Below are 19332 nucleotides of genomic sequence, written 5' to 3' on the forward strand. Positions count from 1 at the left end.
GAAACCAAGGTTATCGAACCAGCAGGAAAGCCAAGCAACACAACATAAACAGCCCCTGCACACAGATAACAAATCCTCGCAACCCGACGTGTTAAAAGGGTTGTCAATCCCTTTCGGGTAATGGCGCCTCAAACGATGCGTGGACGGGAGAAAGTTGTGAATAGATTGAATAAATAGATCACAAATAAAATAAAGTGCAGCAAAGTATTTTTGTATTTTTGGTTTAATAGATCTGAAAATAAAGGCAAATAAAAGATAGATCACAAAGGCAAATATATGAGAAAGAAGACCCGGGGCCCTAGGTTTCACTACTGGCTTCTCTCGAGAAAAATAGCAAACAGTGGGTAAACAAATTACTGTTGGGAAATTGATAGAACCTCAAATAATTATGACGACATCCATGCAATGATCATTACATAGGCATCATGTCCAAGAGTACTAGACCGACTCCTGCCTACATCTACTACTATTACTCCACACATCGACCCCTATCCAGCATGCATCTAGTGTATTAAGTTCATGGAAAAACAAAGTAATGCAATAAGAACGATGAAATGATGTAGACAAGATCCGTTTATCTATGGCGGTAGATATACCATCTTTTTATCCTTAGTAGCAATGATATATATGTGTCGGTTCCCTTTTTGTCACTAGGATCAAGCACTGTAAGATCGAACCCACTACCGGGCACCTCTTCCCATTGCAAGATAAATAGATCAAATTGTCCAAACAAAACCCAAATATCGGAGAAGAAATACGAGGCTATAAGAGATCATGCATAAAAGATATCAGAGAAACTCAAATACTTTCATGGATATCAAAAGATAGATCTTATCATAAACTCAAAGTTCATCGATCCCAACAAACACACCGCAAAAGAGTTACATCATATGGATCTCCAAGAGACCGTTGTATTGAGAATTTAGCGAGAGAGAGAGAGAGAGGAAGACATCTAGCTACTAACTATGGACCCGAAGGTCTACAAAGAACTACTCACGCATCATCGGAGAGGCACCAATGGAAGTGTTGAACCCCTCCGTGATGGTGTCTAGATTGGATCTGATGGTTCTGGACTCTGCGGCGGCTGGATGAATATCTCGTCGACTCCCCTAGGGTTTTGGGAATATTGGGGTATTTATTAAGCAAAGAGGCGGTCCGGGGGGCACCCGAGGTGGGCACAAATTCTTTCATCAAGAAATTCTATTTGAGATTTAGCAACTTGTTCTAACTGAGTTAGAACCATAGAAGCATGATTTCCAACACCTCTAACATCATTTGATATTCTAAATAACAAGACACTCAAATGAGCAATCATATCAGAATTGTATTTCAATTCTTCCATAACATTTGCATTGAAGTGATCTTGTTTTCTAATATAATTTTCAAACTCATAAAGGCATTGACTAGGATGCATATTGTGAGGATTGTCATTATCATTGAATTTCATAAGAGAATTTACCTCTACCACCTGAGGTAGTGGTCCTGTATCAAGCCCATGTATTTCCTCAATAGGAGGTAAATTTTTAACATCCTCAGCTTTACTACCCGTTTCCTTCATAGATTTCTTTGCCTCTTGCATATCTTCCGACCTGAAATATAATATACCCCTCTTCTTTGGAGTTGGTTTAGGCGGTGGTTCAGGAATAGTCCAACCATCATAATTTTTCAATATGTTATTCAATAAATCTTCAGCTTAACGAACAGTTTGTTCCTTGAAAACACAACCAGCACAACTATCTAGGAAGTCCCTAGAAGCATCGCTTAGTCCATTATGGAAGATATCAAGTATTTCAGTTTTCTTAAGTGGAAGATCAGGCAAAGAATTAAGTAATTGGTGAAGCCTCCCCCAAGCTTGTGGGAGACTCTCTTCTTTGATTTGCACAAAGTTAAATATTTCCTGTAAGGCGGGTTCTTTCTTATGAGCAGGAAAATATTTTTCAGAGAAGTAATAAATCATATCCTGGGGACTACGCACACAACCAGGAGCAAGAGTATTGTACCAAGCTTTAGCATCAACCTTTAATGAGAACGGAAATAATTTGAGAATAAAGTAATAGCGAGTTTCTCATCATGAGTAAAAAGGGTGGCTATATCATTCAACTTAGTGAGATGTGCCACAACAGTTTCGGTTTCATAACCATGGAAAGGATCAGATTCAACCAAAGTAATTAACTCTGGGTCAACAGATAATTCAGAACCCTTATCATCAATATAGATAGGTGAAGTAGCAAACTTAGGATCACATTTCATTCTAGCATTCAGAGATTTTTCTTTATACTTGCATAATAATTTCTCTAGGTCATCTCTATCTCTGCAAGCAAGAATATCTATAGTTGTTTCTTCACTCATAACATAACCTTCCGGTACCTTAGGCAGTTCATATCTAGGAAGGCTAGTTGTAGTAGGTGTTTCTAGAGATTTAGTTTCAAGCTCATCATCAGATTCAACAACATCATGTCGTATAACTCTACCAATTTGTTTATCAAGAAATTCACCAAGTGGCACATCATCATTAAGCAAGGTACTATCATTATCATAAGCATTATCCATAGAAGAAGTAGCATCGTCAATAACTTGTGACATATCAGAATTAATAGCATGTGGTGGTGGTGCAAGTTCACTTATAACAGAAGGTGAATCTAAAGTAGAACTGGATGACAGTTCCTTACCTGCCCTTGTCTTTGAGGGAAAAATCTTAGTCTTAGCATCCTTCAGATTCTTCATAGTGATAATATGATAATAATCCCAAGTGAATCGACAAATACAGCTATGCTCCCCAGCAACAGCGCCAGAAAAAGGTCTTGATAACCCACAAGTATAGGGGATTGCAATAGTTTTCGAGGGTAGAGTATTCAACCCGAATTTATAGATTTGACACGATGGGAGCCAAAGAATATTTGAAGGTATTAGCAGCTGAGTTGTCAATTGAACCACACATGCAGATTAATTATCTGCAACAAAGTGATTAGTAGCAAAGCAGTATGATAGTTTTGATAATAGTAGCAGCAGGAACGGTAATGGTAACAGTGATAGCAGTAATTTGGTAGCAAGTGTAACAGTGATGATAGCAGTAGTAACTTAGCAAGAACAATATAGGATAAATTCGTAGGCATCGGATCGGTGACTTGTTGGATGATATTCATCATGAGACAGTTATAACCTAGGGCGATACGGCACTACCTCCATTTCATCGGTATAATGTACGCATGTATTCCGTAAATAGTCATATGTGCTTATGGAAAGAACTTGCATGACATCTTTTGTCCTACCCTCCCGTGGTAGCGGGGTCCATATTGGAAACTAAGGGATATTAAGGCCTCCTTTTAATAGAGAACCGGAACAAAGCATTAACACATAGTGAATACATGAACTCTTCAAACTACGGTCATCACCGGGTGTGGGCCCGGCTACTGTCACTCCGGGGTTGCCGGATCATAACACGTAGTAGGTGACTATAAATTGCAAGATCAGATCTAGAACATGGATATAATGGTGATAACATAAACGGTTCAGATCCGAAATCATGGCACCCTGGCCCAAAGTGACAAGCATTAAGCATGGCAAAGTCATAAAAAAATCAATCTAAGAACATAATGGATACTAGGGATCAAGCCCTAACAAAACTAACTCGATTACATGATGAATCTCATCCAACTCCTCACTGACCAGCGAGCCTACGAAGGAATTACTCACTCTCGGTGGGGAGCATCATGGAATTGGCGATGGGGAAGGGTTGGTGATGACGAAGAACCAACACCCCACTCTCCGGAGCTCCAAACGGACTCCAGATCTGCCCTCCCAAGGAAGAACAGGGCTTGGCGGTGGCTCCGTCTCGTGGATCGCGATAATTCTTTATCCCTGATGTTGTTTCTAGAAAATAGGATTTTATAGCGTTGGTTTCAGGATCTGTGTGGCCACCAGGTGGTGACAACCCACCTGGGCGCGCCTGGTAAGGGGGGGCGCCCTGGTGGGTTGTGCCCACCGAGGTGCCCCCCTTCAGTAGGTCTTGGCTCCAGAAATTCTTATATATTATATAAAAATTCCCCGCAAAGTTTCGTTCCATTCCGAGGACTTTTATTTCTGCACAAAAAACAACAACATGGTAGTTCTACTGAAAACAACGTCTGTCCAGGGTTAGTTTCATTCAAATCATGCAAATTAGAGTCCAAAACAAGAGGAAAAGCATTTGGAAAAGTATATACGTCAGAGAAATATCACGACATCGTCACGGTGGTTGGAGACACGAAGGACGCGGTATAGGCCCTCAAGCTCTCCTACAGGGCAACGGCGGCTTGACGCCATGGAGGCTCAGGAGGCCGTGGTTGCAACGTAAAAGCAGTTGTTCTCTCAGGACTGAGCCGAGACAAAGCAAGTGCCTATCAATAGCGGGGTCTTGGGCCCCACCTTCACCATAGGTGCTGACCTCCCCTCAGCCCAGGAGGACGCATTGGTTGCTTCCAGAGGGCCAACAAAGACGTATTCGCATGGGAAGCATCCGAATTGGTTGGTATCATGAGGGAGGTGATCGAGCACCAGTTGATGGTACGCCCCGGTGCGAAGCAAAAGGCACGGCGTCAGGCATAAGAAAAGAAAGCGTTCATCGTCCAAGGGATCCGCGAGCTGCAAGAGGCCGGTGTGACACCCGGATTAGTTAGCGAACCCAGTGATCGTCCCCAAGAAAGGGGGAAGGAGCGCATGTGCGTCGACTTCACGAGCCTCAACAAAACTTGCCCTCAGGACCCTTTCCTGCTCGCGTGCATCGACCAAATCATGGATTTCACTACCGAGTGCGATCTGCTGTGCTTTTTTGATGCTTTCTAAGGATATAATCAAATTAATATGGCAGTAGAGGACGTCGAGTAAACAACCTTCATCTCCCTGTGCGGCGTGTATTGCTTCACCTGCATGCCCTTCGGACTACAGAATGTTGGTGCGACCTTCCAACGGCTAATGCACATCGCACTTGGGCCACAACTGGGGAGAAATACATAGGCATACGTCAACGACATCGTGGTCAAGACACGGGAGGCAAGTGATACGTCTCCAACGTATCTATATTTGTTGATTGTTCCATGCTATTATATTATTCATCTTGGATGTTTTATAAACATTTATATGCTATTTTATATTATTTTTCGGACTAACCTATTAACCTGGAGCCCAGTGCCAGTTTCTGTTTTTTTTTCCTTATTTTTGAGTTTTGCAGAAAAGGAATATCAAACAGAGTCCAAATGAGATGAAAATTTATGATGATTTTTGATGGACTAGAAGAAGCCCCCGAAGCACAAGAGTTGGTCCAGAAGTGTCCTGAATCAATGACAAGGTAGTATCCACCCTGATTTTGTTGAAGTGATAAGAGATCCTTTTTGCAAGAATGAAATCTTTAAATTAACTCCTAGAAGTATTGCTATTGAAAGTCTTTATGTTAAATCTTTGAAGGATTCTAAGTGTTTGATTGAAGAGTTGGACAAAGATGACAAAACATAGAACCTTGCCTTATGCCTAGCTAAAGGCGTAAAACTATAGCGCTTGTTGGAGGCAACCCAATGAATAAAATTTATTTTTTATTTTTGCTTCCTATTTTTGAGTGTTAGCATAATTATGATACTATTATGATTGTGTTTTTTGCGTTTTAATTAGTGTTTGTGCCAAGTAAAGGCTTTAGGATCTTCTTAGGCAATAGTTGTTTGATTTTGCTGAAAAAACAGAAACTTTTACGCTCACCAAATTAATTTTCATTTTTACCAGAGAGTGATAAAATACCTATTCCAATTGCAGTAGATCAATATACAAATTTCTCAGGTCTTCCTAATTTTTCAGAGTTTTTTGAGTTACAGAAGTATTCGAAATAGTAAGATTTATACAGACCGTTCTGTTTTGACAGATTCTATTTTCTTTGTGTTGTGTGCTTATTTTGATGGCTCTATGGTTTTCTTTGATGAGTTTTTGCCATAGAAAAGTTGGAATAGAGTAGATATAATACAAAAACAAAATATGAATTGGTTCGATACAACACCTATAGTAGTGATTTATTATTCTTACACTAACGGATCTCACGAAGGCTTCGTTGAGTGTTGTGTGATTGAAGCTTTCCAGTTTTGGGTTATATTACGATGGATGAAGGAAGGATGGAAGAGCCTAAGCTTGGGGATGCCCAGGCATCCCAAGCTATTATCCAAGAATGAGCAACCAACTAAGCTTGGGGATGCCCCGAGTGGCATCCCCGCTTTCTTCCAACAACTATCGGTATTTTACTCGAGACTATATTTTTATTCGTCACATGATATGTGTTTTTCTTGGATCATCTTGTATGATATGTGTCTTTTCTTGATTTATTTTTTGTTTTAAGTCATCAATCCTTTCTGGACACACCTATTTGAGAGAGCCGAAATTATATCTTGACTTGTTAGAATTGTTGTCTATGCTTCACTTAAATTTTTATGAGCAACTGACTTGCTCTACTGCTTCACTTATATCTTTTTGAGCACGGTGTACTTGTTATTTTTGATGAAATTCTCTCTTGCTTCACTTAGATTTATTTGAGAGTTACTAAAATTTTGAAGAAATTTTCTCTTGCTTCACTTAAATTATTTTGAGAGAAAGAAAATTTGTTATGCTCATGATCTTGACTTATATTTGTTTGAGCTTATGAAAAGCAACACATGAAAATTAGTCCCAAAGTGATAGATATGCAAGAAGTATAAAGAAAAAAATTGTCATGAAGATCATTTGACAAAATAAACTTGATTCTAAGTAGTAGTTTTGAGATATGATGATGTGATATGTGAGTCATCTTGATGAGTAATTATGCTTTAGTAAGAATATTGGTGTTAAGGTTTGAGATTCCCTATGCATGCATGAAAGTCAATAATCATACAATGAAAATTATATCCTACTTGTGGTGCATTATTCGGTGTTAATTATGCTTAATTCTTTCTTATGAGATTATTCGTTTCTTGGTTGGTCGCTTCACAATCTTTTGCTAGCCTTCATTTTGCACTAAGTATGACCTCTACTTGTGAATCCAAAATCCTTTAAACCAGTTTTGCCACATGAGTCCACTATGTCTACCTATACGCGGTATTATTTTGCCATTCTAAGCAAATTTTCATGTTCCATCTCTAATTTTCAAAATAAACTTCTTTTTTGTGTGTTTGTTTCGCTCACGGAGCGGTGAGGGGTGCCTACTATTTTCCAAGCTAGATGTGTTATTCTCAAGATGAGTGTTTATTCATTTTTCATTGCACGAGAGTAAGGAAAATGTATTAGGGATGCCCAGTCCCGAAATGCAAAAACAAATGAATTTACTTTATGTTGTCAAATAATAAATTCCTTGGAAAATGTTGGTATGGAGGGCAACCGTGGATATGGCTAGCAATGGAAAGTGAAAATTATGGTGGAAAAAGGAATAAACTTTATTTTCTGTTTGGGAACCTCCTATGATATATCTATGCATGGAAAGTATTGGGAACTCTACGTCGTTTTCATTGGTGGGATGAATACACCGCTCAAAATGTTTTTATCTCAATTTTTTTGCTTTCAGCTCTAGCGCCTCTAGAAATCCCCACTTCCCTCTGTGAAGGGCCTATCTTTTACTTTGTGCAATTTTTCTTTTGAGTCCCCATCTTCTCTTATATATAAAAGCACCAACTAGGAGGCAATATGATCATGCTTAAGTATTGGGTGTAGTTAATATTCGAGCGTGTTTCATGAATGGATCAATGTTTGAGCATGATGGGCTAGGGATAACTTATTTTAGCGTTAATATTTTGAAAGACATGGTTGCTTGTTCATATGCTTGAGTATCTAAATTATTTTGTCAAAACTAGACTATTGCTTTGAATCATATAAAAGTACAAATGTCCATGCTATAAACAAAAGAATATGATATGACATGATGAACAGCACTCCACATCAAAAATTCTGTTTTTATCACTTACCTACTCAAGGACGAGTAGGAGTTAAGCTTGGGGATGCTGATACGTCTCCAACGTATCTATAATTTTTTATTGTTCCATGCTGTTTTATTATCAATCTTGGATGTTTTATAATATTTTATAGTCATTTTATATCATTTTTTGCTACTAACTTATTGACATAGTGCCAAGTGGCAGTTGCTGTTTTTTTCCATGTTTTTTACATCACAGAAAATCAATATCAAACGGAGTCCAAATGCCACGAAACTTTACAGAGATTATTTGTGGACCAGAAGGAAGATGTTGGGCCCTGGTTGCACCTGGGGGAGTCCCGAGGAGTGGACAGCCCACCAAGGCGCGCCAGGAGGCCCAGGCGCGCCCTGGTGGGTTGTGCCCACCTTGGGTGCCCCAGGACCGCCTCTTTGATCTATAAATACCCCAATATTCCCAAAATTCTAGGGGAGTTGACGAAATATTCATCCAGCCGCCGCAGAGTCCAGAACCACCAGATCCAATCTAGACACCATCACAGAGGGGGTCACCACTTCCATTGGTGCCTCTCTGATGATGCGTGAGTAGTACTTTGTGGACCTTCAGGTCCGTAGTTAGTAGCTAGATAGCTTCCTCTCTCGCTCTCTCTCTCTCTCTCGCTGAATTCTCAATACAATGGTCTCTTGGAGATCCATATGATGTAACTCTTTTGCGGTGTGTTTGTTGGGATCGATGAACTTTGAGTTTATGATCAGATCTATCTTTTTATATCCATGAAAGTATTTGAGTTTCTTTGATCTCTTTTATGCATGATCTCTCATAGCCTCATATTTGTCTTTGATATTTGGGTTTTGTAAAGTCATTTTTTGATCAACTTATTGAAGAGCCGACTCATCCCATTGTAATGAGCCGGCCCTTGGGGGCTACCAATTGCTCCTGTCAAAAATTCAAGGTACACAACCCTCAGTCCATTATATTGAAAGATCCACTACTCAGTTGGTAGAGTACAAAGCTCTTAACCTTGTGGACATGGGTTCAAGCCCCATGGTGGAGATTACATCATATGATGTTATTATCAATGAAGAATATACAAAGTCCCAACTCTTAACCTTGTCGCTGCCTTGTGGACCCCCCTGACGTGAATCTGACGCAAAAATTCCTGTAAATCCTGAAACCTCCAGAAATAAACTTAGATCGGGTGTTCCGCCGCGACAAGCCTCTATTGCCATGAAAAACCAATCGGGAGCCCTTTCCGGCACCCTGGCGGAGGGGGAAACCATCGCCGGAGGCCATCTTCATCATCCCTGCGCTCACCATGACGACGAGGGAGTAATTAACCCTCAGGGCTGAGGGTATATAAGTATGAGTCACTAGTGGAATCAGCTAATTTGCCATCTGCCAGCTCTTTGCCATCTGCTAGCTGACGGCAAAGAAGCTCTTTGCCATCAGCTACCAAAAAGCAGACGGCAAAGATCTGGCGGACGGCAAAGAAGCTCTTTGCCGTCCGCCAGATCTTTGCCGTCCGCCAGCAGACGGCAAAGAATCTTTGCCGTTAGCTGGCAGACGGCAAAGAGAGAGGTGGCCCCCACCCCCCGCCCGTTTGGGAAAAACTTTACGGCCCACCTCTTTGCCGTCCGCCAGCAGACGGCAAAGAGGCAAAAGGGTGGACGGCAAAGAGAGGCGGACGGCAAAGAGGGCAGTATCTAACGGCCCGTACCCCCCGCCCCTCTCTGTTCTCTCCTCGCCCCGCCACCACTTCCCACCCCACCGCCGCCGCCGCCGCCCGCCGCCGCCTGTCGCCCCCCCCCGCCGCCGCCCCGTCGCCCCCGCCGCCCCGGCCCCCCGCCGCCCCGTCAGCCCCGCCGCCCCGGCCCCCCGCCGCCCCGTCGCCCCCCCGCCCCGGCGCCACGCCGCCCCGGCCCCCCGCCGCCCCGGCGCCCCACCACCCCGGGCCCGGCCCCCCGCCGCCCCAGGCTGCCCCGGCGCCCCGGCCAGCTCCTCCACCGCCTCGCCCCCCTCCTCCACCGGCCCTGCCCCAGGTGAGCCCCCTCCTTTTTTCTGTTTTTTTTTCTGTTTTTTTCTTTTTAGTTTTAGTTTAGATTTAGTTTTAGTTTTAGTTTTAGTTTTAGTTTAGTTTTAGGTTTATATTTAGTTTTTTCCTTTTTTTCTGTTTTATTAGTTTTAGTTTTAGTTTTAGGTTTAGTTTAGTTTGAGGAAAGAAGAAGAAGAAGAGAAAAAGAGGAGAGGAGGAGAAAAAGAAGAGGAAAAAGGAAAGGAAGAAGAAGAAGAGGAGGAGGAGAAGAAAAAAGAAGAAGAGGAAGAAGAAGAAGAAAAAAGAGGAGAGGAGGAGAAGAAGAAGAGGAAAAAGGAAAGAAGAAGAAGAAGAAGAAGAAGAAGAAGAAGAAGAAGAAAGAAAAGGAAGAATAGGAAGAAGAAGAAAAGGAAAAAAGAGGAAAAAACCCCGACCCGACACGGCACCCCGACCCCTAGACCCCGACCCCGACACCCCGACCCCGACCCCGACCCGACACCCCGACCCCGAGCCTGACCCGATACCCCGACCCCGACACCGACACGGCACCCCGACCCCGACCCGGCACCCCGACCTGACACCCCGACCCCGAGACCCCGACCCCGACACCGACATGACACCCCGACACCGACACCCTGACACCACACCCACCCTTACCCCGACACCGACACGGCACCCCGACCCCGACCCGGCACCCCGACCAGACACCCCGACCCTGAGACCCCGCGCCTGACCCAACACCCCGACCCCGAGACCCCGACCCCGACCCGGCACCCAACCCGACACCCCGACCCCGAGACCCCGACCCCGGGCCTGACCCGACACCCCGACCCCGACACTGACACGGCACCCCGACCCCGAGACCCCGACCCCGACCCCGACACCCCGACCCCGAGCCGGACCCGACACCCCGACCCCGACACCGACACGGCACCCCGACCCCGACCCGGCACCTCGACCCGAAACCCCGACCCCGAGACCCCGACACGGCACCCCGACACCGACAGGACACCCCGACCACCGACACCTCCCGAAAAGGTGTTCTTTGGCCTTCCAGAGGCCGACGGGGTCATATATTTGTGAATTATTAGTTAGGTCATATATTTTTCAATTTTGTTATGAAAAACATCATATATAATTGTGTTGATCGTGTAGTTTTAAATGTGCAGTTGTTTCATCGCTGTGAGGTTTGGTGTTCGACGACCTCGCCGTGCGTTTGACGAGCTCTGCCCCTTCGTTCGTGGGTGAGCACAAATGACAAGTCCTCCTCCCCCATTAATTATTTGATCTATTCCGATGAAACTTGATAGCTAGCTATATATGTGTCTTGAATCATCAATATGCGTAACCAATATGTGTCTCCCGTTCGAAAGCGTCATAGTTATAAATATGCATGCATTTGCACATTTATAACCTTGATTCTTTCGAATTGTCCAACGCTATCCATGGACAGCCCGAGTATGTGTAGATTGGGTTCGTTTTCCCATATGCTTTGCTCCGGATCCGACGCATATATTTCGTCAGTGCCTCCCCTGTTGTTCTCCGGGTACACATCCTCTCTGTTTATTGCAGAGACGTGTATCAGGAGAATAGCGGGGAGGTGCTGCCGAAATTTTGCATCGGATCCGGAGCATAGCATGGGAAAATAAACCCAATCTACACATACACGGGTGGGATTAGGACCTATCATTACCTATTAGAGTGTAGGTTGCATGGACGTAATAAAATTGACAAAGTAGATCAACTGATGAATATATACATGGTGAATTACATATATAATTGTTGTGTGTCCAGTAGCTCTGAAAGTCAAGATGAGTGACCGTGCTTGGATGTATACCGGTCACACTGGTCAGAACAAATGGAGCGCTGAATGGTTCACAAAAACTAAGGGGTTTGTGCAAGCCGCATTTGCAAATGGCCAAAAGAAAACCTGGTGCCCCTGTTTCCGGTGCGGCAATTGGGAAAAGAAGACAGAGGCTGAAATGGGCAAACACCTGCAGAAGAGTGGTTTTACGCCCGATTATACGGTGTGGACATTTCATGGTGAGTCTGCCCAATGTGACCGAGTTGAGGTGGATCATCGTCGCACCGACGAACATGGTACCGGGATGGAAAACATGGTGCAAGGCTATGATGATGCTCGGGATTCGGACGAGGAGATGGAGGAATCTGCAAAGGCCTTCAATGAAATGTTGGAGTCTTCGAAACGTCCGCTCCACGAGCACACTGAGCTTTGTCAGTTGGATGCCATCTCACAAGTAATGGCTCTGAAGGCTCAATTCAACTTGGGCAGAGAATGCTATGACGCAATTATGACAGTATTTGGACGCTTTCTACCCAAAGGCCATGTAATGCCTGCAAACCTGTACCAGTCGGACAAAATCCTCCATGCACTGAAGATGCCCTATGAGAAGATACATGCCTGTGAGAAAGGATGTGCCTTATTTAGGCTTGACTATGCGGACTTGAACTATTGTCCCATTTGCAAGTCTTCCAGGTATATTGTGGTAGATAACGGTATGGGTGAGAAGACACAGACCAAAATCCCCGTTAGTGTTCTTCGGTATATGCCAATCGTACCAAGACTTCAACGTCTTTTCATGGTCGAAGAGACGGCCAGACAGATGACATGGCACAAAACAGGCAAAAGAACCGAACTAGATGCAGATGGGAATCTGATGATGGTACACACATCGGATGGTGTTGCGTGGAAAAAGTTTGATGAATTACATGCTGACAAAGCGGCAGATCCGAGGCATCCTCGAGTCGGCATCAGCACGGATGGGTTCAGTGTGTTTGGTATGACGGCAGCCCAATACAGTTGTTGGCCCATATTTGTCTTTCCACTCAATCTCCCCCCCGGACAGATTATGCAAAGAAAGAACATTTTCCTGACGTTGATAATTCCAGGACCCAACTATCCGGGCAAAAATATGAATGTGTACATGCAGCCGCTTAAGGACGAATTGCAAGAAGCCTGGGATAATGGGTTCAAGACATACGACGCCTTTAGCAAACGGAACTTCATAATGCGTGTCTGGTACATGTACTCGACGCATGACTTGCCGGCGTATGCGCTATTCGTTGGCTGGTGTGTGCATGGAAGGTTCCCGTGCCCCACATGCAAGGGAGCTCTTGAGTTTCGTTGGCTTCAGGCCGGTCGCAAGTTTTCTTGCTTCGACATGCATAGACAGTTCCTGGATCCTCGCCATAAGTTCAGGAAAGACAAGAAGAACTTCATCAGGGGTAGAGTTGTCAAAAACTCTGCACCACCTGCATTGACAGGCCAACAGATCCTGGATCAGTTAAACGCTCTCGAGCCAGATCCACAACGTCCAGGGTACTTCAAGGGTATAATACTAAGCACGCGTGGACTCACAAAACATGCTTATGGGATCTACCTTACTTCAAAGACCTCCTTTGCCCACACAACATCGACGTGATGCACACTGAGAAGAATATCGCCGAGGCACTTTTTGGTACATTTTTCGGCATAGATGGGAAGTCAAAGGATAATACTAAGGCTAGAGTCGATCTAGAGGAGCTATGTGATAGGCCGTTACAAAACATGAAAGAACCGAAAGGAAAGCAGAACTGGATGAAGCCAAAGGCATGGTTTAATCTTGGAAGGCCAGCTATGAGGGAAATTCTCTTGTGGGTGCAACAGCAGTTGATGTTCCCCGATGGGTATGCAGCGAATCTAAAGAGGGGAGCGAATCTTGATAAACTGAAGATATTTGGTCTCCAGAGTCATGATTGGCACATATGGATTGAGCGGGTAATGCCGGTGATGTTGCGTGGCTTCATCCCTGAGGATGAATGGCTAGTACTGGAAGAACTCAGCTATTTCTTCCGTGTTCTTTGTGCGAAAGAACTATCGCCTGGCGTGCTAGAAGAAATGGAAGAGTTGGCGCCGGAGTTGATCTGCAAGTTAGAGAAGATCTTTCCACCGGGCTTCTTTAATCCAATGCAGCATTTGATTTTGCATCTCCCGACCGAGGCAAGATTGGGGGGGCCCGTGCAAAATCGTTGGTGCTACCCAACTGAGAGGATGCAGAAGACGCTTCGAGAAAAATGTAAAAATAAACGTAGAATTGAAGCATCGATGGCTGAGGCATTCATCACAGAGGAGGCGTCAAACTTCGTAACAGCGCACTACGAAGCCAAAAATCGTCATTTGCATAATCCGAAGCCTCGGTACAATGCTGACGAGCCTAAAAAGGGTGGATCCAACCTCAGCCTATTCAAAGGGAATCTCGCACCAGCTAGTGTTTCACATCCAGTATCTTTGGATAACGAAGAATGGCGGACCATTTCATTGTATATCTTCAACAACCTGATAGAAGTGCGGCCATACATCGAGTAAGTTCTCGGTACATTGTTTCACAACTTCTATTTCCTTTGAACTACTCTTATTCCTGGATATGTCATACAGTCGATACGTCACCATATTCTCGTATGGAGCGGAGATCCAAAAGGATTCCGTCGAAGAGTATGAGCTTCTCGCAAAGCAAGGAGGTGGCTATCCCGGTTTCATCTCTTGGTTCAAACAAACGGTAATTTCTATTAGACAACTTCATATCATTCGCTAATTTGTGCATAATGCAACAATCCGTTCATATTAAACTTGTAGGCTAATTCAGAGTCTATGGACGCTGAATTGAGACAAGTCGCTAATGGTTTTGACTATAAGGTTCGTTCATTTGACAAGTAAGACATCAACGGGTATCGCTTTCGTACCTATGGCAAAGAGCTATCTATGGCCGACTGAAAGTCAACAAATTGTTGTGTATCTGCTATAGGCGAAGGAGGTACCGAGTATTATGGGAGAGTTGAAGCAATTTATGAACTTCTGTTCTATGGTGAAAATCCACCGAATGTCGTAGTCTTCAAATGTTATTGGTTTCAGCCGAAGGAGACTAGAAGGACTCATGAACATGTAGGGCTAGTTGAAATCAACCAAAGCACTCATTTAGATGTTCCTGATGTCTATATTATGGCTCAACAGGCGACCCAAGTATTCTATCTACCGTGGGCCTGCCAAACTAATCCAAATCTGAAAGGTTGGGATGTCGTTTATGAAGTGCCGCCACGTGCTAGACTTTCTCCCCCAAAGGAAGAGGATTATGAACCTCACATTAACCCAGACACATATGAAGGAGAATTCTTCCAAGAGACACGTCTTTCCAAAAAGCGTTTCAAGAACCGCTATACTTCACCCCAAAACATTGAAGTAGACAGCGACAATGAATCCGACATCACCCCAGAGGAGGAACAAGAAGAGCCGGAACAAGAAGAGGTTACTGCTGCGGATGACCTGTCAATGCTTGACCGATTACGTCAAGGTGGCCTTGCACATGTTGATGCCAATGAACCCTATGAGCCCGTCATTGATTATAGTGATGATGATGATTATGCATTTATTGATGATACTAATCGAGATTATTAGTAGTGTCAGGTATTACATTTTTTTATGTTGTACTTGATGATGATACACTTAAGTGATACACATATTATTATTCATGTCGGTCTTTTTTTATGTTGTACTAATTTCGTTTACTGTTTGTCATGGCAGGTGTTGAAAGATGGTGGGCGCTGGTCGGGAGCGTGGTCTGAGGTCTTCCATTCCAGACGCACCTCTCCGCCGAGCGTTGCTGGACAGTATGGCCACACCGCCGGGCCCTTCTTCGTCAACCGCGGTGCCCAGCAGGGGACGAGGTAGGAAGAGAGGAGGTGGGGCACGTGGTCGTGGGAGAGGAGGTAGGGTGACTGCTACGGCGCCTTCCTCGCCGCCACCCCCAGCCGTTTCACCCGAGCACGTGACTGCTAGGGTGGACTCGTCTGAGGAGGAGGCTACACGGACTCCGGTCCACGAGCCTCCGGTCCACGGGTCTTGGGCCCACGAGCCTCGGGTCGACTGGCCTTCGGCCCACGAGAGTTCAGCCCACGTGACCCCAGAGGAGCACATGTCCGGATGGGGTACCTGGCCGGATCAGCCCGAGGAGCCGAGTGGCCATGCTGATGATGGCGGGGAGCCGACTGATCTTGAGGAGGAGGGGGGCACCGTCTACCAGCGTGGTGCTACATGGCTTCCGTCCGTGCCGGTGACCCGCGAGCAGAGGTGGTTGATTTTCCCTGATGGGGAGAGGTACGTAAGTGCATTTAATATTTTTGTACCTTGTGCATTCACGTTTTTTCAAATAACTAATGCGTTGGCCTTGTCATGCTGCAGGGGTTGGGACCACCATCATAGTGTCCGCCGGCCCAACTCCGTCCTTGGAGTTCTTTGCCGGCAAAACTTCCCGGGGTTTGTCACGTTGCCTGGTGAGGGTCGGCTTCCAGAGCTTGGATTGAGCTGGGAGCACTACGTGGCTGCCCCGGCCCCGTCGGATGAGATTATCGACAGTGTCGTGTGCAACACGAGGGCAGGCATGGTGATCAGAAAGTTCTGGGTAATTTCTCCTTTACACATTTAAAAATCTTCAACTAGCTAGTTATTAATTGTACTAATCAATATTGTCTCATTTGATTGCAGACATTCTACAGGTGTGAGGAGGGATACGAGGAGGATGCGGCACATGTTATCGAGAACGTCTGCAAGCGCCTACTCCAGAACTTACGGCACGAGGCTTGGGTGCAGGCTGTTCGAGACTACTACGCCTTGCGTGGTATCAAGAAGACCAAGCCGGCGTGCCGCGATAAGTTCCTGAGTAAGGAGCAGTACATGAAGGTAATTCTTAAGGCCTTCTCTACTTAAGTTCCTTCATTTAGTAATTCTTAGCCGTAGCGCTCAAGTTTCTATTTGCTAACTTAGGCGCCTCCGAGATGGTGTGCGGATCGGATGGATTGTTGGGAGGTGTTGGTCGATGAGTGGTGCTCACAACGATGGCTAGCCCTCCACAACGAGGCCAAGGACAAACGTGCCCAAATGGAAGGTGTGCCACACCATCAAGGCAGCTCCAACTTATATCAGTTCGGGCGCAACTGGGTATGTGGTTTGCTTCATGATTCATGCAATTCATTCATCATGCTAGCTTGAGCCCTTTAATTACTAATTTTCATTGTTTCTCTCTTTCAGGCACGCTACAATAAGGCGGATAAGGTGCCAGAGGTGTACAACCTGTATGCCATGGCCCACACTGCCTCTTTCAAGAAAGTCAAGGCTTTCTCTCAGTCTGACCTCGATGATGCAAACAACTTCACCAACATCTCCTCCCACAATAAGCTCGTGAGATATAGAGATGAGGGGAAGGCAAGGAAAGGGGAGGACTTTAACCCGAGCCAGGGTCCCATTGATCCAGAGCTGTTGATGATATCTGGTGGCGGGAGTTCCCATGGCTCCATAGCCATTGGAGATGGACTTATCCGTTGTCCTAGCACTCTCCCGGAGATCAAGGCGCGCCAGTCGAGCTCCGCTCCTGAGATAAGGCCTCGTGAATGGCCAGTGCAACTCGCCATCAAGGTTAGTGATACGTACTCAGTTATCTTTCTCCATTACATTGTGTGCGCTTCCATCAATGATTACAAATGGTCATGTGAGTGGTGTTGTAGGCTGCTATACAGAGTGAGAGAGATAGAACGGAGAAACTTCTGGCGGAGGCGGCGGAGAGGCAGCGGGAGTTGGAGGAGAGGACGACAAAGATGATGGAGGAGGAGAGGGCACGGAATGACATGCAGGCAAGGGCCATGTACGAGCTCCTTGTGGTAAGTTTCTTCTGCAGATTAGCCAAAACATTCATGTAGTGTTTGTCTCATTACTAACTAGTATGACTGAGTCGTCAAAACCAAATGTGCAGTCTGTGTGCGAGAAGACAGGTCAGACCGCTCCGCCGATGCCAGTGATTGCTCCTAGGACCACGGTGAGTTTTATTTGAATGGACATTACTTGCTAGTCTTAACATTTTAGTGTCATCATGCTAACAAGACATTGGAAATGATCTTTGGTGCAGCGTAACTCCAGACAAGCATCGCACGATCCTTCTCCAGCTACCGACACGAGCCACCCCGCTCCTACACCTCCTACATCTTGGTAAGTTTATCTAGTGTTTTGCTTAACACATGCATAAAGACCTAGACTTAGCTTTATTTCCTCCAATGCTTACCATAATGACCTAGACTTAGCTTCTTCACCTCCAAAATGACTTAATAAGCTTACTGACCTCCAAAACCATCCATTTTACCTAAGTTAGCTCTAAAACGATCTGTACTTAGCTTACTTATGTCAAAAATTGCATAATTAGCTTAGTTAGCTTCTAGACGATCCATTTTACCTAAGTTAGCTCTAAAATGACCTATTTTACCTAGGTTAGCTTATGAATGATCCAGTTCATCCAAGTTAGCTCAAAAATGACCCATTTTACCTAGATTAGCTCCTAAATGATCCATTTTACCTACGTTAGCTTTAAAATGACCCATTTCACCTAGGTTAACTCCAAAATGACCAATCTTACCTAGGTTATCTCATAAACGATCCATTTCAACTAATTTAGCTCATAAACGATCCATTTCACCTAGGTTACCTAAAAAACGATCCATTTCACCTAAATTAGCTCTTAAATGATCCATTTCACCTAAGTTAGCTCAAAAAGATCCATTTCAACTAAATTAGCTCAAAAATGATCCATTTCACCTAAGTTAGCTCAAAAACGATCCATTTCAACTAAGTTAGCTCATAAATGATCCATTTCATCTAAGTTAGCTAAAAAAGATCCATTTCACCTTAGTTACCTGAAAAACGATCCATTTGACCTTAGTTAGCTCATAAACGACCCATTTCAACTAAGTTAGCTCATAAATGATCCATTTCACCTTAGCTAGCTCATAAACGACCCATTTCAACTTAGTTAGCTCATATATGATCCATTTCACGTAAGTTAGCTCATAAATGACATACTCTTCTTGTTCTAGTCTTCTTCTTGTTCTACTCTTCTTGTTCTAGTCTTCTTCTTGTTCTACTCTTCTTCTTGTTCTACTCTTCTTGTTCTAACTTTCTTATTTTTCATTTTGCAGAGTTCATTCACTTGACGAAAGCTTGCATAGATGGAGTGCTCCTTATCTCTTTCTCTGTTTCTTTTGTATCGTTGAACTATGCATGTATCGTTGGATGAAACTATTGTAATATATATGGTTGGATGCCTCTACGTTGAACTTGTTATGTATGATGGAACTATGCATGTAATATATATGGTTGGATGATGAAGTTATGTGTTGGATATCTTATATGTTTGCTCTGTAATGGCCTTTTGAAATATATCTATATATGTCATCTATATTTGTGATGAAAATTGTTGGATATAATAAGAAACAGATAAAAGAGCCAATATGCAGGCTCTTTGCCGTCTGCCACCGACGTCAACGGGCTCTTTGCCGTCCGCCGCGGACGGCAAAGAAGGC

This window comes from Triticum urartu, chromosome 2A (assembly GCF_056163025.1).
Source record: "Triticum urartu cultivar PI428250 chromosome 2A, HENAU_Tu73, whole genome shotgun sequence".
Classification (NCBI taxonomy): domain Eukaryota; kingdom Viridiplantae; phylum Streptophyta; class Magnoliopsida; order Poales; family Poaceae; genus Triticum; species Triticum urartu.